Source organism: Panthera uncia, chromosome A2 (assembly GCF_023721935.1).
Source record: "Panthera uncia isolate 11264 chromosome A2, Puncia_PCG_1.0, whole genome shotgun sequence".
Taxonomy (NCBI): Eukaryota; Metazoa; Chordata; class Mammalia; order Carnivora; family Felidae; genus Panthera; species Panthera uncia.
The window spans coordinates 10,762,693-10,784,972 of record NC_064816.1 but is presented as its reverse complement, the minus strand read 5'-3'; the positions used below and the strand labels follow the sequence as shown (position 1 = coordinate 10,784,972).

The following is a 22,280-nucleotide window of genomic DNA, read 5'->3' as shown; positions in this document are numbered from 1 at the left end:
AACTCTAATGTAAACTATTAACTTTAGTTAAGTATAATGTGTCTACATTGGCTCATCAGTTGTAAGAAACATATCATCCTAACAGAAGATGACAGAAGATGTTAATAATAGGGGAAAGTGTGGGGAGTTGATGGATGTTTTGGAACTCTATACTTCCTGCATAGTTTTTCTGTAACCTGAAACTGCTGTAAAATATAAATTCTGTTTAAAAGTTAATTATTTGAGGGACACCTGGGTGGCTCAGTCAGTTAAGCATCCAACTTCAGCTCAGGTCATGATCTCACAGTTGGTGAGTTCACGCCCGGCGTCGGGCTCTGTGCTGACAGCTCAGAGCCTGGAGCCTGCTTCGGATTCTGGGCCTCCCTCTCTCTCTGCCCCTCCCCTGCTCATGCACACGCTCTCATTCTCTCTCTCTCTCTCTCTCTCTCTCTCTCTCTCTCTCCCCCTCTCCCTCTCTCTCTCAAATATAAATAAACATTAAAAAATAAAGAATAAAATAAAATAAAGTATTAATTGCGGGGTGCCTGGGTGGCTCAGTCAGTGTCGACGACTTTGGCTTAGGTCATGATCTCATGGTTTGTCTGTTGACAGCTCAGAGCCTGGAGCCTAATTCAGATTCTGTGTCTCCTTCTCTCTGCCCCTCCCCTGCTCGTGTTCTCTCTCTCTCTCTCTCTCTCTCTCTCTCTCTCTCAAAAAAAATAATAATAATAAACATTTAAAACAATTTTTTTAATAAATAAAAAAGTTAATTGTTTGAGGGTTGCCTGGCCAGCTCAGTGGGTAGAGCATGCGACTCTTGATCTCAGGGTTGTGAGTTTGAGCCCCACGTTGGGTGTAGAGATTACCTAAAAAGATAAAAAAAATCTTTTTAAAAAAGTTAATTATTTGAAATTAAGGAAAAATGAATTAAGATGCTTTAATTGGGGAGAAGGTGTTCTGGGGGTTCAGACAGTCGTTTCCTTTCATGACTTGAGTGCTGGTGACACGTGTGGGTTCAATTCGCAAACACTCTTGAACTGCCCAGTTGCAGAATGTGCACTTCCCTATACCCCCCGTATTACACTTCAACTTAAAAAAATTAAAAATAAAATGAAAATTTGTTTCCCGATTGCATCGTCTTTTAAAATGTGCATCTTTGGGGCGCCTGGGTGGCTCAGTTGGCTAAACACCCAACTTTGCTTAGGTCATGATCTCACGGTTCGTGGGCTCAAGCCCCGCGTCGGGCTCTGTGCTGACAGCTCAGAGCCTGGAACCTGCTTCCGATTCTATGTCTCCCTCTCTCTCTGCCCCTCCCCCACTCACTCTCTCTTTCTCTCTGTCTCTCAAAAATAAGTATTAAAAAAAATTTTCAAATGTGCATCTTTGACTCAAACCAGCCTGGGTCCCGGTCGTGGCCCTGCGCCTCCCCCAAGTCAGCAGCCTTGAGTAGTCTAGTCCCCACCCCCAGCTTCCATGTGCCAATCTGTGAAATGGGTTAACAATAGCAGGAGCCACCCCTTAAAGGTTGCTTGGGACACTTCAGTGAGATGAGGTCTGGTAGGCGGTATGCAAGATTTTAGCCATTATTCCTGCTTCTATTATTTACTAGTTTATGGGAGCGAGATAAACGCAAGGCTGACACTCTCAGGATGCTGTGAGAGGCTGGCAAACTTCAGAGCATCAGACACCAGGCAAGGGCACCCAGCAGCCCCACCCCAGCAGAGGTGGCCCCGCCTGTCCTGCTGGGGCCTGCATTATCTGAAAACGGAGGAGCCCGCGACTGGTTCCGTGGCCCACGCCCAAGGAGCGCTGGTTTGTCAGGTTAGCCCGGCCGCCAGTCAGGGACTTGTCATACAAGGTGTGTGGGCTCCTGAGAAGGAATGCAGGACACGACCATGCCCCCACACACACACACCCCGGACACGCACACCACCAGAAATCACACATGTTGCCTCTCCTTGAACGGCAGGTCCTGGGACCCACCTGTCATCCAAGCACCCAACACTGGCTCCACTGCCCTGGCTCCACTGCCCCACATCCTAGCCCTGCCCTTCACTCACTCTGGAAGCCAGTAGTCAAAACAGCCTGCCTCCTCTCCCTGCTCATGCCAACCAAACACCCTCTCTATGCCAAAGAGCTGCCTGACCCCAGAGACTCCTATTCTCCCAAAGTGCCAGACCCTAGAAGTCTGAGCTGAGAGGGGGCTTACCCCAGATTTCTGGGGTTCGGAGAAGGGGCTGCAGGAGCAGTTCTGAGGGCAGAGCCAAGCTGGCAAATCGAGGTGGGAAGGAGGGCCTCACCGCAGCTGTGGGCACACTGTAGGCTGTCGCCCACAGCTTCCTCGGCCCAAAGGAGATCCTGACAGAAAAAGAAGTTTACAAACCACCAGTAATCTAGACCATCCCAGAACTGCAATTGCCTCTGCCCACCATCTCAGCACTTGGACACGAGCCTCGGAAAGGATTCCACAAAGCTCCACCTCAGAGCTGTGTGACCTCAGGTGAATGTCTGCACCTCTCTGAGCCTCAATTTCCTCACATGTAAGACAGGAACTATATTACCCACTTCACAGGGCTTTGATAACAATGCCACATTTTTAATGTGCTCAGCTCAGGGCTTGGCACACGGCAAGCCCCCGATCAAAGGTGCCTCTCCTTGCTGTTGGGGCTGGCACCATATCCGTTAGTGCTTGCCCAGTCATCTGGGATTTGGAGAATGGGGTCCCAGGCTTGCCAGGGAGGCAGGAGGGGGCTGCCTTCTCCGTCTGCGGAGTCATCCAAGCCCCTCTGTGGATACCAACCCAGGTCACCACTGGACACCAGTCCAGGGCTAATGTTACCGCTCAGAAACCCAAGCTGGGCTATGCAGAGAGGCCGGGGCCATTGGAAAGTGCACAGGATGTTGGGGTCACACAGGGCCGGTTTGTTCAAATCCCAGCTCCCCCACTGTCTCCCTGTCTCCCTCCCACCTCCAGCCTGAGACTCCCCAGTTGGCAGGTCTCAGCCGCCTCACGTGGTCCAAGCGGGGAGGGCCAGCCCCTTGGACACCAGGGAGCATACATCCCTCCGGCATCCAACAAACGTCAGCTGGTACCAACCGCGGGACCTCACACAACCCTCACAGCCAACTCTGGGGGCCCAGGAGGGCATCTCCTCTTTTCAGGCTCTGTGCCTGCCCTGGGTGGGGAGAGGGACGGTGAAGGCAGCCGGATCACTAGCGTAAAGTCCCTGAGGGAGACGCTGTGGAGTGACTCCGGTCCGCCCTGCGGCACAGGGCAGGGCCTGGATCCGCCCGAGAGGTCCTGATGGGGAGGGGGCTGTTCCTGAGGTCCCTTCCCATCACGGAAACCCGGGGAGAAGGATGTACCCAGGACTCCGAGGGGCGCGCTCAAAACAACTGCGCCCCAAAGCGGCGGCCGTCGGGGACACGCCCACGTCCCTCCAGGAGGAGCCTCTGGGACCCGCCGCCGCCGCCGCCGCCGCCTGGGTCGTGGGGATTCCCGAGGCGGGCTGCGCCCAGCCCCTCGCGTCCCCGCTGCCAGCACCCGCGCCTGCCGGGCGCCTCGGGTTACAGCGCAGCGCCCCGGCCGCGCTCGGGTTACCACCCCCCGCGCGCACTCACCTCGCGGGTCTCGGCCTCGGCCTCGGCCTCTCGATCCGGGATCCAGATCGGCCCGCACCGCAACCTCGGTTCTGACCGCGCCGTCCGGCGGCCGGGCCCTTTAACCCCGCCCGACCGCGCCGCGAGGCCCGCCCCCGGCCCGCCCCCGGCCTCGCCAGCCTCTGGGCGGGGACCGAGGCTAGGCCCCCAGAGACGGAGAGAACCAGAGACAGAGTCGTGGATGCGTGGAGAGCGACGGAAAGGGAAAGACGCAGAGCCGGGGATGGAGAGACCGACAGGTGGAGAGATGGAGAAAAAGCCGCAGATAGAGACAGCGAAAGAGACATTGGAGACACAAAGACTTGAACACCCAGCATCCCCAAACCACCACACTCCCTGCCCCTCTGCCCATGCCTGGCACCACTTAGTGCCCAGGTCCCCCCCCTCAGGCCCGCTCCTTAACACCCTCCTCTTGCACCAGCACCCTCAAAGCCCACACGTCAGGACCTGCTCCCACGCTTGGACAAGGGTCCCTAAGCCAGCAACCCTGACGCCCCACGCGGCCCCAGGAATCCTCAGGCTCCATCGGCCCTGGGGAGCCAGCCGTTCTGCTCCCTCTGGATTCAACCCACCCTCCTGGGGCTCTACTAGCAGCTGCAGCCTCTTCCTCCAGGAAGACCTCCAGCCTCAACAAGCCGCACCAGACTCTGGTCCTGCTCCTCTCACCCCCACCCACCCACCGTCAGCCAACTCGACCATCCCACTAAGATGTTGTCCTTGGCCAGTTTATCTGCTCCAGATAGATCCAGACAGGGTCAGTCCCGCCCCGGATTTGGAAGAGATACCCGTGTCAGTGGGTGGGTGGGTGACTGATCTGGGCAAGTGGGCAGACAGATAGGAGGAATCACAGCTGGCCGTTGGCTCTCCACTGCCTCCACAGGGCCAAATGGCATTGTGCATACTGGACACCCAGGTAGTATCTGTCAAAGAAAAAATTTAAAAAGCCACAGGAGATTAGAGAGATCAAAGACTCCGACCATAATTGCAGGCTCATCTGGGGAAACTAAGGCAGATGCTGGCAGCTGGAGGAGAGGCACGACTGGCTGGGTTCAGGCAGGAGCCAGACCAGACACTGAGAAGCCTGAAGCTGTAAGGAGACATCGCCCTCCTCTCAGTGAGTTCCAAAGCTAAAACCACAGCGAACCATTAGGAAACTGAAGAAAGGGCAAGGAAGTTCAGACTGTTTTCCCCAGGATGACCATTCCAAAGCCTTTCGATCTGTCAGAAATAAATTCTTGATCCTGTTACAGACAACGGGTGATCCCCTCCTGGCTTTGGGGGCCAACCAGGTGGGAAGTCTGATCATGGGGCTGGTTAGCCTGGGGGATGGGAGCCAGGGGGTGGAGCAGGCCCGGAGCTGTGCTGGACTCTCAGAGGACAGGGCCAGGGGTTACAGCCACAGTCAAAGCCACATAACACTATGGGCTCTGGAGGCAGAGGGTTCGGGTGGCTTTATCGGTTACTGTGTACCCACCTCAGAAGATTGCTGTAATGTTTTAGGGCAACAGTTGTCACCCAAGGCAATCCTGTCCCTCAAGAGACAATCTGACAATGTCTGAAGACACTTTGGCCATCACAGCTGGACGCTGGGGTACCGCTGGCCTCTAGTGGGTAGAGGCCAGGAATGCTGATAAACACCTTACAATGCACTCACAGGATGGCCCCTCGCCAAAGAGAATGATCTTGGGGCACCTGGGTGGCTCAGTCGGGTGAGCATCTGAGTCTCGATCTCAGCTCAGGTATTGGCCTCAGGATCGTGAGTTCAAGCCCCGCGTCAGACTCCGCACTGGGTATGAAGCCTATTTAAAAACAGAGAGAGAGAGAGAGAGAGAGAGAGAGAGAGAGACAGAATGATCCAGCCCTAATGTCAATAGTGGTGAGGTTGAGAAACCCTGCTTCAGGGTGTAGGGAGCACTTCTGAATTTTAGCACACAGTAAGTGCTAGGTAAGTGCTGACTGCCGTTATTAGCCACCATGGAGTTTCCAGCCTTCTTCCTCACCAGCAAATCCTGACCACCAATTCCATGTTGAGCATGCCCTAGTTCAGAGAAAGCTGTGGCTTCCCCGCCCGACCCACAAGCAACCTTCAATCAGGCAAGTCCTGCTTTAGCTGGCTTTGACTCCCCCCTGAGACCAGGGTCTCCTTGAGGGTGAGTCCCCAGGATCAGCTGGTGCCGGGCTAGATGGCGCTTGGAATACATCCGTGCAGCGGGTCAGACCTGCTGTTTTTTGTTCTTTGTTTTTTAATGTTTATTCATTTTTGAGAGACACATAGAGACAGAGCGTGAATGGGGGAAGGACAGAGAGAGAGGGAGACACAGAATGGGAAGCAGGCTCCAGGCTCTGAGCTGTCAGCACAGAGCCCGACGCGGGGCTCAAACTCACCAACTGTGAGATCATGACCTGAGCCGAAGTCAGACACCCAATCGACTGAGCCACCCAGGCGCCCCCGGACCTGCTGTTGAAAGATGCAAGTGTGGTTCTAGGGGCTGGGAATATGGCAGAGAATAAAAACAGCCCAAATCCTTGTCGTTGTGGATCTGAAGCGGAAGTGGAGAAAACAGAAAATAAAGAAAACATATCCAGCAGGAAATTTTTACCAGGGAAGGCATGTGACAGGTTTTTGCAACGGGGCCGAGGGGGATGCTGCTATTTGACCTGGGTGTCAGGTGGCCGGCTGAAACCTGAAAAACAAGAATAAATGTTGAGTCACGTTGTACCCCTCAAATTTGTCTTTGTCAGTTCTACCTTCATAAAGCTGGGGAAGAAAAGAATGAACGAGTGAGTGAATAAATACATGAATTTTCATAAGTCTGAACCACAGGGAAGATACTCTGGCTCATTCCCAAAGTCTGATACGAGTGTCCAAAGCATGATACAAAGTACTTTAGTAATTTTAGATAGCACATGGAGAAGTTGTGTCTATTCATTTTCTCTTTGATACATTTATGTTAAATGAGAGATTTGTTTTGACTCGTAGAAGAAGAAAAAAATAGACTCACCCTGGACACCAAATCTACACCCTTGTGGATATAATGATCATTGTATACATTTTGCTTTAAAGTAAATAAGGCTTAGGGGCCCCTGGCCAGCTCAGTCAGAAGAGCATGCGGCTCTTGATCTTGAGGCCGTGAGTTCGAGCCCCACATGGGGTGTAGAGATTATGTAAATAAGTAAAAAACTTAAAGAAAAAAGAAAAAAGGCTCGAAAGCAAGACCACTGAAAGAAAATTATTAAGTAATAAAAAAAAAAAAAGTAATAGGTAGATGGAAAGTGGTGGCAGATGATTGAGTGACAAATTTCAACATCAGAAGCCATCTGTCTGGTGGATTAAGACAAAAATGGAAGATTCCTAAATGCAACTTTGGGAAATACTAGCACACCAATCTCTCCTAAATCCCAGAAAACCAGACACAGAGGGCTCGAAACTTGAAAACTTGAAGGAGGGAATTTTAAAGCCAGTGTAAGAGGCCCCCTTATCCCGGCAGGTGGTAAACTTGGCTGAAGTCTTTAACCCTCTTCGGTTCAGTAGTGTTCTCTCATTAGGCGCTGGGCCCTCTGTAAGGGTGAGAGGGGGCGGTGTTTCTAAGTGAAGAAGAGAAAATACAAATAATTGAAGCTTTGCTGCTTGGACGGAGGCAGAAGGGAAGGCTACGTGAAGGATGTGACATCTGAGCTGGGACTTCAGGGAGAGGTTGGATTTCAACAGGTGCAGGAGAGGGGGTGGGGCTTGGGCACAGAGAAACCCAAGGGTGTGGCTGGGCAGGTGGCTTTCTCTGGCCTTGGGATGTGAGAGGTGAGGAGGAGGGCAGGCATGGATGGGAAGGGCCTTGAAAGCCAGTCCAAGTGGCTGAGTGTTGATCTGGTGGGCAATGGGGAGCCATGGGTGGTGCCTGAGCAGAAGAGCCCCCTTTAATGGGTTTGTTTTAAGGAACAATGGAGTTTATTGATTTGGGGGGCAATGTGGATTTTTTAAGGATGTGGGGAACGTCTGCATTGGTGACAGGCTGGATGTGAGGTTCTGGGCAACAGTGGAGGAGAGGAGGAGAGGAGAGGGTGTCAGCCCAGCTTCCCTGCCCTCAGAGAGATGGGGACAAGGAAGGAGAAGCAAGTTGAAGGGCCTGGGAATGAGGACGCACTGACCACAGTAGGCTCCCTGGCCGTGTTACCCTGGGCAAGTCACGTGGCCACCGGAAGCCTCTGTCCCTGTACAGATAAAATGAAGGAGATGACCACGAAATGAAGTGGTGTTTACAGGGTCCTCAGCCCCATGCCTGGCACGGAGCACAGGCTAGACAAGTAACCGCACTTGGAGTTTGTGCTTTGATTTGGGTTATCCCAGCCCTTCTCAACTGAGGCAGATTGTCCCCCCCCCCCCCAGCCCCGGAGGACGTTTGGCAATGTCCAGAGATACTTTTTGTTGTCATGCTGTGGAGGGGGAGGAGCTAGTGGGCAGAGGCCAGAGATGCTGCTAAAGGCACAGGACGGCCCCACCCCCCACCCCCAGGGAATGATCTGGCCCCAGATGTCAGCAGTGCTGAAGCTGAGAAATCCTGTCTGCCAAGGAGAAGCACCGGGAGGCGAGGCGGCTGGGCCCATCCTGAGAAGTGCACCTCTGACTGAGTCAGCTGTCTTGGGAAGACTTGGATGCCTGGGGGTTGGGGGGGGTGGGCGGGTCAGAGGAGGTGGACAGATAAGAGAATGGGGAGACAGAAGCACCAATCACAGCTACGTTTAGAGGATAGGCAGAAGCACGGAGCTGCAGGAGATGAGCCACATCTGGGAGGTTGAGGAAGCGTGGTGATAGGAACAATCCCCTTGGCCTGGGCCCAGAGGTCAAAGGGCCCAGGCCCTAGGAAGGGACAGGGCTCTGCGGTTCCCAGGCACCAGAATCCTCAGCCTGGCAGCAATCAACAAACAGCAACCTAAGTGGGAGGAGAGGACACGGGGGCGGCGGCCAGATTAGGGAGACGGTACCAGAAAAGTGTGTTCAAGTGGACCAAGGGGGAACACGGCGGGAGTGAGGGGAAGGGAGTTTCCTGGGCATCCAGAAGCTCACGGCAGACTTCCGGGAAAGCAGCCACTATGAAAAATCAGTCCGTGCCTCGAAAAGCTAAAAATGGAATTACCATATGAGGCAGAAACTCAGTTCCTTAAGTATGTAACCGAAAGAATCGAAAACAGGGACTCAATGTCCCTGCATGTTCACCCGTACATGCATGCCCACAAAGGTGGAAACAACCCAGCGTCCATCAACGGATGAGGGGCTGAGGAAATGGGGCCCGTCCGTGCGGGGGAGCATTACTCAGTCATAAAAAGGAATGAAGCCTTGAGACCTACTACACCATGGACGAAACTCCAAAACATCACAGCGATGTGATGGAGTGAAAGAAGCCAGACCCAAAAGGTCACACATTGGATGATTCCGTTTCTGTGAAATTTCCAGAATCAGTAAATCCATAGAGATGGTGAGCACATTAGGGATCGAAGCGGGGGGGGGGGGGGGGCTGTGAGGAGTGAGGCCGTATCCAAGGAGAATGAGTACAGGGTCTCCTCTTGGGGCGATGGAAAATTTTTGCCACTGGGCAAAAGTGATGGTTCGGCAATATTTGTGAATGTGCCAGTGCCGCCGAATTATATCCTTTAAGATGGTTAACTTTATATTACGTGAATTTCGCCCCAATAAAATAAGAGAGAGTTCCAGCAGGAAACAGAACACTCAAATGGGGTAATTTGGAAAGAGACGAACAAAAGTACTATTTCAAAAAGACAGCGCAGCCAGGAACCTTTACCACCCCAGAGGTGCGGGGGCTAATGGGGCGAAAGCAGTTGCTGGAGAGGACTACCTGGCAGGAGTTGTTGGTTGAGGGACACAGCCAGCCTGCGTGGACCACACAGGAGAGGAGATCAGATATTAATACCCGGACCGCAGTCTCCTCCCTCCCTCCAGTGCCTGCTGTGGCTCCCTATTGGCGGAACCCAACCAGAAGCCATAAGGCAAGGGTTGAGTGATTCATACAAGCCAGCCTCCCAGGATACAAAATAGGGGGCAGAAGGGTGGAGACAAGGCAAAAGATAATTCAGAGACTTGAAACAAAGACCAGAGCAGTTCCAGGGTGTGGGGTGAATGGTGGAGCAAACAACTCCTTCCAATTCATCACTCACCACACTCTTGCTCACGGCCATTTGCAACCATTTTGCCAAACCCTTCAAGGTTATCTTTCCCCTCAAAGGCTTTGCTTGCTGCACATGCTCGGAATTTCCCTCTGCTTGGAATTCTATTCCCTCTCACCTGCTCAGCTAACTCCTACTTATCTTTCAGGTATCAGCGCAAAGTCCGTTTGCTCTGAGGGCTTCCCTAACTTCTGGGTTCAGTTTAAGCCCACACTGGATGCAGCCACAGCCCCTGGGAGTCCTCAGTCACAATCAAATCACTCTTGGAATGGTTCCTATAGCTGTGAGCTCTAGGCAGGTAGACAGGGTCTTTCAAATTCCCCTCCCTTTTCCCCAGCCCCAGGGGACACACAGCACCTACTCATTCAACAGACACCAAGTACCCAGGGAGGACCAGGCGTTGTTTTACAATGCACATCCCTGCTTTCTGGAGATTAAAGAAAGCATAACCAGAAATACAGAAGCAAAAAGGTCATTCCGTGTGACATGTGCTATGGAGGAAAATCCAGAAAGGTAAGGAGATGAGGAAGGCCTTTCTGAGGTGCTGTTTGAGCAGAGACGGGAAGGGAGAGAAGGGTTTCACTGGAGGTGGAGTGTTCCAGGCAGAGGGCACAACTTGTGCAAAGATCCTGAGGCTCACTGTGCCTGAAGAAACGGCCAAGAGCCCAGTGAGGCGGGAGCAGAGGCAGCAAGGGCGAGAATGGGAGCAGACGAGGGCTGGGAGGTGGCAGGACAGATCGTGCTGGACCTGATGGGCCACTGGGAGGACTTCGGGTTTTCCTCCGGGAAAGGTGGCGCCGCGCAGGGCTCTGAGCCCAGCAGGAGGCTGACTTAGGCGGCCCTCCCTACTTGAGATTTCCAACCGGCTCCCTCTGGCTGCAATAAAACGCTCCGACCAAAGGGGGCGCAAGAGCGGCAGGAGGAGCCCGGCGGGGGGAGGGGGGGAGGGGAAGTAGCCTGTGGCTCTGGCCGGGCACAGCCGCCCTGGAGGGACTGAGTGGCAAAGGTTGTGTAAACGTGGGTGATTATTTCTCCTCCCTCCCTCAAATGCCCGAAAGCTGTTTCCTCTGCTGGAATGCCCTTTCCTGCCAGACCAGATCCTATTTATCCCTCAAAACCCAGTCGCAATAGCCCCCTCTTCCAGGAGCCTTTCTATGCCCCCTTCCCAAGCTTCCCAAGGGAGTCCAGCGTTGGACTTTGGGGGCTCGTTAAATCCCTTAAAATCATGTGCAAAAACATGAGTTCATCTTTTCAGGAGACACCTGGAGGCATAGCTTTTACCAGATTTTGAGGGGGGAAAGGGAGGTTAAGAACTTTGTTTTTACAAATTGGAATCCCAGAGAGGGGCAGTAACTTGCCCAAAGTCACACAGCCTAATGGGAACAGAGTCAGGATTTAAATTTTTTTTTTAATATTTATTTATTTTTGAGAGAGAGGGAGAGAACGTGAGCCGGTGAGGGGCAGAGAGAGGGAGACACAGAATCTGAAGTAGGCTCCAGGCTCTGAGCTGTCAGCACAGAGCCCGACACGGGGCTCGAACCCAAGAACCGTGAGATCACCACCTGAGTAAAGTTGGGTGCTTAACCGACTGAGCCCCCAGGTGCCCCATAGAGTCAGGATTTTTTAACTCCTGTGGCCCATTTGGGGAGCTTCCCAGGACTTGGATGCTGAACATAAACAGGTATTCATCCTCATGATCCAGTGTAGGAGGAAAGAAAATTTCTTTCTAATAAGAAACCTAATGGTCAATAGGTTGGCTGACATTTACTGAACACCTGAATGCTATGTGCCAGGCACTGATCTCAGCCCTGGGGACGCAGTACTGAGTAAGAGAGGCTTCTGCCCTCCTGCAGTTTCCATGGGGGGGGGGGGGGGAGGCAACAATAAATAAACAAATGAATAAGATAATATCAGGTAAGGATCATGGTGAATGGAATGAGCTCACAGGGAGGGACTGGGAATCTAGTTTAAAGAGGGTGGTCAGGGCTAGGCTTCTAGGAGGAAGTGGTGTTTGTGTGATCCCTGACTGATAGGAAGACGAACTGGAGCATTGTAAGCAAAGTGAGCCTCACGTGCAAAGGCCCTGGGGCTGAATGAGGGTAGCATCCTCCAGGAGCCAGAGGCCAGTGGGCTGCAGCAAGGAACTCACTGGGAAAGGAGGTTAGAGGGGTTAGCAGAAGCCAGATCCTGAAAGGCCTAGTGTATGCACCACGGAAATGAGAGAGAAGGGAGGAGGGTGCCCCATAACAGAGGGACCACTTGGAGCCAATTCCTGGAAGCAAGGAAATGCCTGGCCCAGGCCTGCCTGGGGCACCGGAAGTCACCCTCCCCTCCCCCTGTGCTGGTGTGAACTGTAGAACAGACCAGAGGAGTGAGTGGGTTGGGGCCAAGGTGACTTCCACCAGGGAACCAGTTGTGGCTCATGACCACAGGTTTCCCCAGGCTGATTCAGCAAGATTCTGTGTGGTCGAAGTTCAGCCCCCACAAAGAGCAAAGCAACAGAGCTGCAAGCTGCCTCCCACCCCAGAGGACCTCCCCAGGAATCTCTCCTCACTAGCTTTGAGAAGCGTTAAGCTTCAGGAAGCTTCTCAAAAATGCTTGCATCGCGGATCCAGTCACCAACTACTGTGGGACTTTTGCCAAGTTACTTCACCCCCCCCCCGCCCCCGCCAAGCCTCATTAGACCACTTTTTTGTTGGTTTGATCCATCATAAATCAAAAGCGTGATATAGGGTCCATCCTGTGCCTGCATTACCACATTGATTCTCCACAATAAGGGAAGGACTTGGGTTATGATCATTGAGAGAGAGAGAGGCTCAGAGGAAGGAAGCAACTTGCCCAAGTTGGGAGTTAAATCCAGATCTGTCAGATTCCAGAAACGGGGGACGATGCAGAGCCTGATCCTAGGATCCTCTTCTGGCACCCAGAAGCAAATGTCTGGCACCCAGTGGTCACGAAGCAGACAGGGGTTATCAGGATGGTCATTAGCCTCAGGATGGTGTGGGGCCACCTCTCCCACCTCTCAGTTTCCTTGGCTGCAAAATGGGGACTTAGAATTCTCCGCTTAGAATTCTCTCTTCACTGGCTTTGTGAGGCAACCGAGATATAAAGTGTTTGGTGGCCCCTCAAAAAGTTGGACGTAGAGTTACCCTATGACTCAGAAAGTCCACTCCTAGGCATAGACCCCAAATAATTGAAAACGGTACTCAGGGGGCACCTGGGTGGCTCAGTCGGTTCAGCGTCCAACTCTTGATCACGGCTCAGGGCATGATCTCACCCTTGGTGAGTTCGAGCCCCGCATCGGGCCCCACACTGACAATGAGGAGACTGCTTAGGATTCTTTCTCTCTCCCTCTTTCTCTGCCCCTCCCCCACCCCCACTCACGTTCTCTCTCTCTGTCTCTGTCTCTCAAAGTAAATAAATACACTTAAAAAAGAAAACAGTATTCAAACTAGTACATGTACACACCTTTGTAAGCACCGCTTACAAAGCCAAATGTGGAAACACCCCAAATGTCCATGAAATTATGAATGGGTAGACAAAATGTCATATATACACACACGGGATGTTACTCAGCTGTAGAAAGGAACAAAACCCTGACACCCTACAATGTGGACAAACTTCAAAAGCCTTATGCTGACTGAAGGAAGCCAGTCACAACGGGCCACACAGTGTATGATCCCATTTATGTGAAGGGAATTCTTAGAGACAAACAGCAGAGTAGTGGTGGCCAGGGGCGGAGGGGAGGGGTGGGGGGCCGGGAGTGATTACTTAATCAGTATGGAGTTTCCGTCTGGGGTGATGGAAGTGTTCTGGAACTAGACAGAGGTGATGGTTGCACAACCCTGGAGAGGGACTGAATACCGCTGAACTATCTACTCTCTTTAAAATGATTAATTTTATGTTCCATGAATTTCACCTCAACAATCAGTAAATAGCCAATAAGTAAATGGTGGGCAGTGATTTCACATATGATTTTATATCACTGATTCCTGTGCTAAGGCCAGGAGGTCGACACACTATTGTTGTCATTTTACAGATGGAGAAATCAAGGCATGGAGAGGGGAGGTGCCCCACTCAGGGAGTGGGGAAGACTGAATTGGACAGGGGGTCTCCCTGACCCCAAAGAGGTTCTACTCCTCTGCCTGGGAGCCATAGGTGACAGGCACCCACGCTGAGTTTACCACCCTTGGGCACAGGTGACTCAGTGAAAAGGCAGGCGGCACAACCGAGGATACTGGCCAGCTTGACCTGGTTCTTTTCCCCTGGCCCAGGAGAAACCAGCAAGGGAGACGGAGGGCTATAAGGGCTATCCTTCATTCAGACAGAAAACCTGTTACTGTCACCGCTCTGTGCCCAGTCCTGTGTGAATGCCCTGAGAAGACTCAGTCCTGGAGCCAGCACTCAAGAAGCTCCCAGTTCTAGAGAGTGTAAAGCTGGACACAGACACTCCCAACCTCTCAGTGTCAGGGCTGAGCCAGAGGAAGGAGCCCGGAGCTAGAAAAGCCAAGAGGAGAAAGCTGGAGGACAAAGGAAGGCCTCATGGTGACGGAGATATTGGAGCTAGGTTTTGAAGAATGTAGAGGAGTCAAATGAAAGAAATATAAGCCCTGGGGAGGAGAAATTGGTAATATCTGGCAAAATTATATATGCATTTCTCCATTTAGAGGAATATATCCCAACGATTCCCTTGCAAAACTAAGAAAAGGTGAATGAGCGGGGCTTTTCATAACAGCACGACTTAAAATATCAGAAGACTGGAAATAGCCCATAAGTCCATCAAGAGGGAATGACTGAATAAACCAAGGCACGGCCACAGGATGGAGTCCTGTGCAGCTGTGAAAAGGAATGAGGAGTGTCCATGTATACTGGCATGGAGAAATCTCCAGAAACAACAGTGTTAAGAGGGAAAACAGCTAGGTGTGTGTGTGTGTGTGTGTGTGTGTGTGTGTGTGTGTGTATACACTGGTGTTTTACAAATGGAACAATAGACCATGAAAAAATTATAAATGGTTACCTGAGGAGGGGGGAAAGAACATGATGGAAGGTCCACGAATAGAAGCTGGATGTTTTTCTTTATACCTTGTTCTGCAGATTTGACTTTAGAACCATGTAAATATCTTAAATAATACTAGGGGGCACCTGGGTGGCTCAGTCGGTTGAGCGGCCGACTTTGGCTCAGGTCATGATCTCGCGGTTCATGAGTTCTGGCCCTGCGTCGGGCTCTGTGCTAACAGCTCAGAGCCTGGAGCCTGCTTCCGATTCTGTGTCTCCCCCTCTCTCTGCCCATCCCCTGCTCACACTCTGTGTCTCTCTGTCTCTAAATAATAAATACATGTTTAAAAATTTTTTAATTAATTAATTAAATAACATTAGACTTAAGGGGTGCCTGAGCAGCTCAGTGGGTTAAGCATCTGACTCTTGAGCTCAGGTCATGATCTCACAATTTGTGGGATCAAGCCCCACATCAGGCTCTGCATTGTTGGTGGAGCCTGTTTGGGATTCTCTTTCCCTCTCTCTGCCCCTCCCCTGCTCATGTATGCTCTCTCTCTCAACATAAATAAATAAACTTTTTTTAAAACAATGGTTAAAATGATAACATTTCTATTATGTAGATTTTACCACAATAAAAAAAGCAATGTGGCATTACCTCATGTGTATGACCCAGTTGCTCTAATCGAATTTGTTGTAATACAGTGTTTCAGAGACATTTTTAAATGGAAGGGTGCAATAGTGAGATAAATTTTTCAATAATCTAACAGATTAATAGTAATAATTAAAACAATACGAATCCTGTTATTTGAGATACTTTCTAACTGCATAATCTTATCATGAGGTGTTGTTTTTATTGCTGTGGCTGTTTTAAATTAAAAATTTCTGGGGGCGCCTGGGTGGCGCAGTCGGTTAAGCGTCCAACTTCGGCCAGGTCATGAGCTCGCGGTCCGTGAGTTCGAGCCCCGCGTCAGGCTCTGGGCTGATGGCTCGGAGCCTGGAGCCTGTTTCCGATTCTGTGTCTCCCTCTCTCTCTGCCCCTCCCCCGTTCATGCTCTGTCTCTCTCTGTCCCAAAAATAAATAAAAAACGTTGAAAAAAAATTAAAAAAAAAATTTTCTGCCCTCGGGGCACCTGGGTGGCTCAGTTGGTTAAGCATCAACTTCAGCTCAGGCCATGATCTCACCGTTTGTGAGTTCGAGCCCCTCAACGGGCTGGCTGCTGTCAGCACAGAGGCTGCTTCGGATCCTCTGTCCCCCTCTCTCTCTGCCCCTCCCCTGCTCATGTGCACACAGGTTCTCTCTCTCTCTCTCTCTCTCTCTCTCTCTCTCTCTCTCTCTCTCTGAAAAATAAATGAAACATTAAGAAAAAAAAAAAACTTTCTGCCCTCAAAAGAAAAATTCCCTAAGAATCAAAAGTTTCAGGTTAGTGGCACAAATGTACACAAACTATTTCAAGTGACACTACAGCACAGTAATTTGATAGCACACCCACAGTGGGATATGCCCACAGGACAAAAAGAACCAGACAGAGAAGGTCTTAGACTGGTTTTCAAAAATCATATTGTTTCTGGAACTGTTGGTGTGTTATTCTAAGATTGATGTGTGTGATTGTGGAATGAAGCAAACTAAGAATTTGGATTTGCAGTGTGGGGGAAAAAATACATGTATAAGATTGATCAGTTTAAGTAAGAGCCATGTAATTTGAATTGGAATTGGAGGTTTCAACATAAATTCATGATGAATCTTATTTAAAAAATGGTAGGGGGACTCCTGGGTGGCTCAGTTGGTTGAGTGTTCAACTTCAGCTCAGGTCATGATCTCACGGTTCATGAGTTTGAGCCCCACATCAGGCTCTGTGCTGACAGTGCAGAGCCTGCTTGGGATTCTCTCTCTCTCTCTCTCTCTCTCTCTCTCTCTCTCTCTCCCTTCCCCACTCATGCTCTCTCACTCTCAAAATAAATAAAAATGTTTTAAAAAGACAATTTTAAAAAGTGGTAAGGGATTTCCTATTTTTGTCCAACAAAAAGTCCTAGAAACAACTAGCCCAGCAGCCATGAGCACCCCCATCACCTCGACTGCAATCTCTAAATACCACTTTCCAATCAGAGGAACAAGGGCTCTCTGGGAAAATGGTTGATTCCCAGGCCTGTGGCAGGAAATCTACAAGATGTTTCTGGACTATCTTGCTACCTCATAAAGCAAGAAAGAGGCCTGTCAAAAGAACTTGGGAGTCAAAATGAAGAGGCTCCCACCGGCCAAAGAGGGGATAATAACTTGGTTATCAGTAATGATTAAAAAAACCCAATATATTGGCACATTTCAATAGTTTAAATCCACAAATTTGTAAAAATATGAGAGGAGTGGGAAATCTCATTTACCTTTGGATGATGATAAGGAGACCAGTAATTACTTTGAAACCCAGAGAAAGCAAGATATCAAGCATTGATCTGGTCTTTCCATGTGAATTGTACCACTGGGTAACCATATGGTAGATGAGAGGACATTTCTCTTTCCAGATGTATTCCAGCTAATAAATGAAGGAGTAAGTCATCCCAATGTCACTCTGTTGTAGCTGCTAATGAATTAATGGGTCTAGGCAATGATCACCAAAGGCAGAGGACATCACAGAAGAGAGACAGAGGGTGGCAGTTATGGAAGAAATACGATAGCTCATGAGTTGACACGTGTCAGCTGGATGATGGATACATAAGGGGAATCATGATGTAATCGTCTCTACTTCTGAAATTTTCTGTTTAGAAAATAATGTTTAAAGCCCTTTGCCCCATGTCATCCTCTCAAAGCAGGGAGGACAGCTAGGACCTGGAGGTGCTCCTAGGATGTACCAACATCTGGCCCCGGTTACCCCACACTCATTCTCGGCCTCTAGCATACCGCCGAGGGCTGAGCTCAAGATGTCGCTATAACATCCCATGTCCTCAGTTACAAAACTCCCTCCTCTCCAGTTCCAGGACCAGGTGTTGAGAGATTAAATCTCACCTCTAGTCTCCTAGAAAGATGCAACTAGAGTGACTTCTGCCGGCCAGGGACTGTGGAATCGCCCTGCCTGGAAGCCGTGAGGTCTCTGGCTCACACCACAACTTGCTGCTTCTCTTTGGCAAATTGGGTCTGACCAATTCTGGGGCTAGCCTGCCTGGCTTCAGTGACTTGGCTGTGGTTCCAGGCTGGCTGAAGGCCCAGCCCTAAGGCCCAGCTGGCTGCTGGGGACGGAGGGGGGAAGGTCAGCAGGGAAGCCTTGGCTTGGACAAGTGCCCCAGATGCAAAAATAAGACATGGCTTGGAGTCCAGACTCATACAGGAAGCAGGACTCCGGCCATAACAGACGATGCTGTGGGCTCAGCCTCTGCTGGGGAAGCTGGGGCCGGTGGGTGGGTGGGCAGAAACAACTCTACTCACTGAATGCTTTCCACATGCAAGCATGGCCCTATGCACTTGGGACCAACTCATTTAACTCTCACACCAACGTTATGAGGTTGGTACTATTCTCCCATTTCAGAGATAGACAAAACGAGGGCTAGAGATTAAGCCACTTTGCTTCAGCTGGTAGGCAGCAGAGTGAGCATTTGAACCTGGGTTGTTGAAAGTTCACAGGGGCGCCTGGGTGGTGCAGTCACTTAAGCACCGACTTCAGCTCAGGTTGTGATCTCATGGTTTGTGAGTTCGAGCCCCACATCGGGCTCGCTGCTGAGAGCAAGTCAGTGCAGAGCCCACTTCAGATCCTCTGTCCCCTTTTCTCTGCCCCTCCCTCACTTGCGCCCTTCCAATAAATAAATAGTTTTTAAAAATCTTTTTAAAAAAGTTCACATGTATCTGAGGGAAACGAAATCACCATCGAAGAGACATCGGCACCCTCATCATAATCATTGCAGTATTATTCACAATGGCCAAGACGTGGAGACAACCTAAGAATCCCTCAGTGAATGAACAGATGAGGTGACGTCTATATACAATGGAGTATTATTCATTCATAAAAGAAGAAGAAGGAGAAGGAGGAGAAGGAGAAGGAGGAGAAGGAGAAGGAGGAGGAGGAGGAGGAGGAGGAGGAGGAGGAGAAGGAGGAGAAGGAGAAGGAGGAGAAGAAGAAGAAGGAGGAGGAGGAGGAGGAGGAGGAGAAGGAGGAGGAGGAGAAGGAGAAGGAGGAGAAGGAGGAGGAGGAGAAGGAGGAGGAGGAGGAGGAGGAGGAGGAAGAGGAGGAGGAGAAGGAGAAGGAGAAGGAGGAGAAGAAGGAGAAGGAGAAGAAGGAGAAGGAGAAGGAGAAGAAGGAGAAGGAGAAGAAGGAGGAGGAGGAAGAGGAGGAGGAGGAGAAGGGGTGACTGGGTGGCTCTGTCAGTTGAGCGTCCGACTTCTGCTCAGGTCATGATGTCACAGTTCGTGAGTTTGAGCCCCACACTGAGCTCTCTGCTGTCAGCATGGAGCCTGCTTTGACTCCTGTGTCTCCTTCTTTCTCTGCCCCTCCCCGCCTCTCAAAAATAAATAAATAAAAAAATATATATATATATATATATATATATATATATATATATATATATAAAAGGAAACCCGGAAACACCATGAGTGGAAGTTAAGGGCATTATGCAAGGGAAATAGGCCACAGACAAAGACAAATACTGTGTGGTCTCACTTGTAGGTGGAATCTATGAAACAAATAAAATGAACGCAGAGAAGGAGAAGGAGCCTGGCAGTTGCCAGGAGTTGAGGATGGGGAAAATGGGGAGACACTGGTCAAAGGGTACAAACTTCTAGTGTTAAGACAAATAAGGTCTGAGGATCTAAAGGACAGCAATGGTGACTCTAGTTAGCAGCACTCTATTGTACAACTGAAAGTTTCTAAGAACGAAGATCTTAAAAGTTAAAAGTTCTCACCCCCCCCAACACACACACAAAAAGATAACTACGTGAGGTGATGGGATGTGTTAACTAGCCTTATTGTGGTAAACATTTTGCAACATACCTATATCAAAACACCATGTTGCACACCTAAATCTTACACAATGCTGTATGTCGATTATACCTCAATAAAGCTGGGGGGAGGGGGAAACGAACTAGTCAGTATTTCGGTTTTGTAGCCCAGATGGTCTCTGCCGCTATGATTCAACTCTGCCCATAGAGCGTGAAAACGGTCAGAGACAGTATGTAAATGAATGGGGAAGGATGTCGTCCAGTAATTTCTCTACATAAATGTGTTTATTTATTAACATAAACAAATCGTGGCACATCCATATGACAGAATATTATTCGGCCTTAAAAAAAAAGGAATGATGTGTGATAAAATGCACGGATTCATGCCACAACACAGATGAACCTCAAAAACATTATCCTGAGTAAAAAACAAGAACAAAACAAAAGAAACAAATAACAACAACAACAACAACAACAACAACAAAACAGCCAGACACAAAAAAGTCACATAGTGTCTGATCCCATGTGTGTGAAACATCCAGAACAGGCAACAGACAGAAACAGAAAACAGGTCAGTGGTTCCCAGAGGCTGGAGGATAATGAGTGTGACTGCTCTGGGTGCAGGGTTTTTACTTCAGGGAGCTGGAGATGTTCTGGAACAGACAGAGATGATGGTTGCACAATATTATGAAGTACTAAATGCCACTGAATTATACATTTTTTTAAGTTTATTTACTTTGAGAGAGAGACAGAGAGAGAGAGAGGGCACGAGCAGGGGAGGGGCAAGAGAGGAAGAATCCCAAGCAGGCTCCGCACTGTCAGAGAGCCCAATGCAGGGCTCGAACTCACGAACCGCAAGATCCTGACCTAAGCCAAGATCAAGAGTCTGACGAAAACCGACTGAGCCACCCAAGGCGCCCCTGAACAATACACTTTCAAACAGTTCATTTTATACGAGGTGACTTTCTTCTTGAAAAAAAGAAAAAAAAACCCAAAAGCAAATCAAAACAAAACAAAACAACAACAACAACAAAAAAAAACACATCACCTACAAAACAGCTAGTCCACAGGCTATAGTTTCCTAACTCCTGCTTTCTCTTAACAAAACTCAGAGCTGAATAAAAAACCACAGGCATATAAAATCTTAGCTTCAAACCCCACACACAGCAGTTATTATTATTATTATTATTATTATTATTATTAACCAGGGTCTTCGTGACTATTCTGCCACCAAAATGAACATTCTTAACCCTGATGTTGGCCCCAGGCCCAGTCTTGCCCCGAGCTCCTCTCCCTCTAGCCTCTGGCCATGATCCCACCCTTCACTTCATGAGACTACTGGTCTGTCTGCGGCCTGGATGGGCCTTCACCTACCCTGGCAGGCGGTCCTCATGAGGTGTAAGGGAAGCAGGGGTGGGGAGTGGTGATTCGTCCCTCCCAGGCCCAGCCCAGGCCAGGTGCGTGGGTGCCTGCATGTGTGTGTGTGTGTGTGTGTGTGTGTGTGTGTGTGTGTGCCCGTATTTCAAAGCCCCATCCCAAACTGACCCCACATCCTCAGTCAGGCCTTTTGTGCACTCAGCAATCCCGCCCTGCCACCCACCTGGCCCGTGGCCTGTGCTGGGCACTTCTGGGCACCCTAAGAGGACTCAGCCTCTCCTAGTGGGGGGAGGAGGAACCGGATAGAGAAACTCGTGGCCCTATATGGATGAGTCTGAGTCAAAGGGAGGAACCCCAGGCTAGGGAGCCAGGATGGGGAAGGAGGGGGAGGCAGGGGTAAATCAGGGAGGCTCCCTGGAGGAAGGGTCCTACCCCAGGACACAAACCCCAGACGCACTCTGAGGGAAATATTGGTCGGCCATGGCATACTCCGCTCCCCAGGTCCCTGCCACCAATTCCAAGCTTCAAAAGGAGATCAAGGCTATCTGACTGGCTGGCCCATGAACTCCTGGGTGTGAAGTCACTCTACAGCAACTCTGCAAACACTTCCCCAGTATGAACTACTCTGACCCTGACCCTGACCCAGCCACAGGAGAGTGGAAACGTGTTTTGCGCTTGGAGCCCTCCCCAGGTTCCAGCTACATGACCTTGAGCAAGTCTCTGAGCTCATGTCCTGCTGGGTAAAACGTGCGTAAATGGATGGTGAGATACGACCGGCAAGGGTCCCCCATGACTGCAATCGATGGGAGGCTCAGAGGGATGAACCCAAGGTCAAGGGCATTTCCAGACCAGGTGGACACAAGGTGGGGATCTCCTCGGCCACCCCTCAACATTCTGAAGGCTTCCCCCTGACGGACACATGGGGCGCCTGGGTGGCTCAGTCAGTCAAGCAGCCAACTTCAGCTCAGGTCATGATCTCCTGGTTCATGAGTTTGAGCCCCATATCAGGCTCCACTCTGACAGCGTGGAGCCTGCTTGGGATCCCCTGTCTCTCTCTTTCTCTCTCTCTGCCCCTGCCCCACTCATGCTTTCTCTCCATCTCAAAAAGTAAATAAACAAACTTAAGGAAAAAAAAGCTGGTATTTGTTTATCATAGACTTTTTGCATTCATTTTTGTCTT

At 50.3% G+C, this 22,280-nt stretch overlaps 1 long non-coding RNA gene across 1 annotated transcript; it reads right to left on the bottom strand.

The window, feature by feature from the left end:
* Positions 1-710: 710 nt before the first annotated feature.
* Positions 711-3,770, bottom strand: LOC125929162 (uncharacterized). The gene is made up of 2 exons (XR_007459814.1): positions 2,189-3,770; positions 711-845 (listed from the first exon to the last, which is right to left on the bottom strand). It is a non-coding gene; the product is annotated as an uncharacterized LOC125929162 (long non-coding RNA).
* Positions 3,771-22,280: the final 18,510 nt, after the last annotated feature.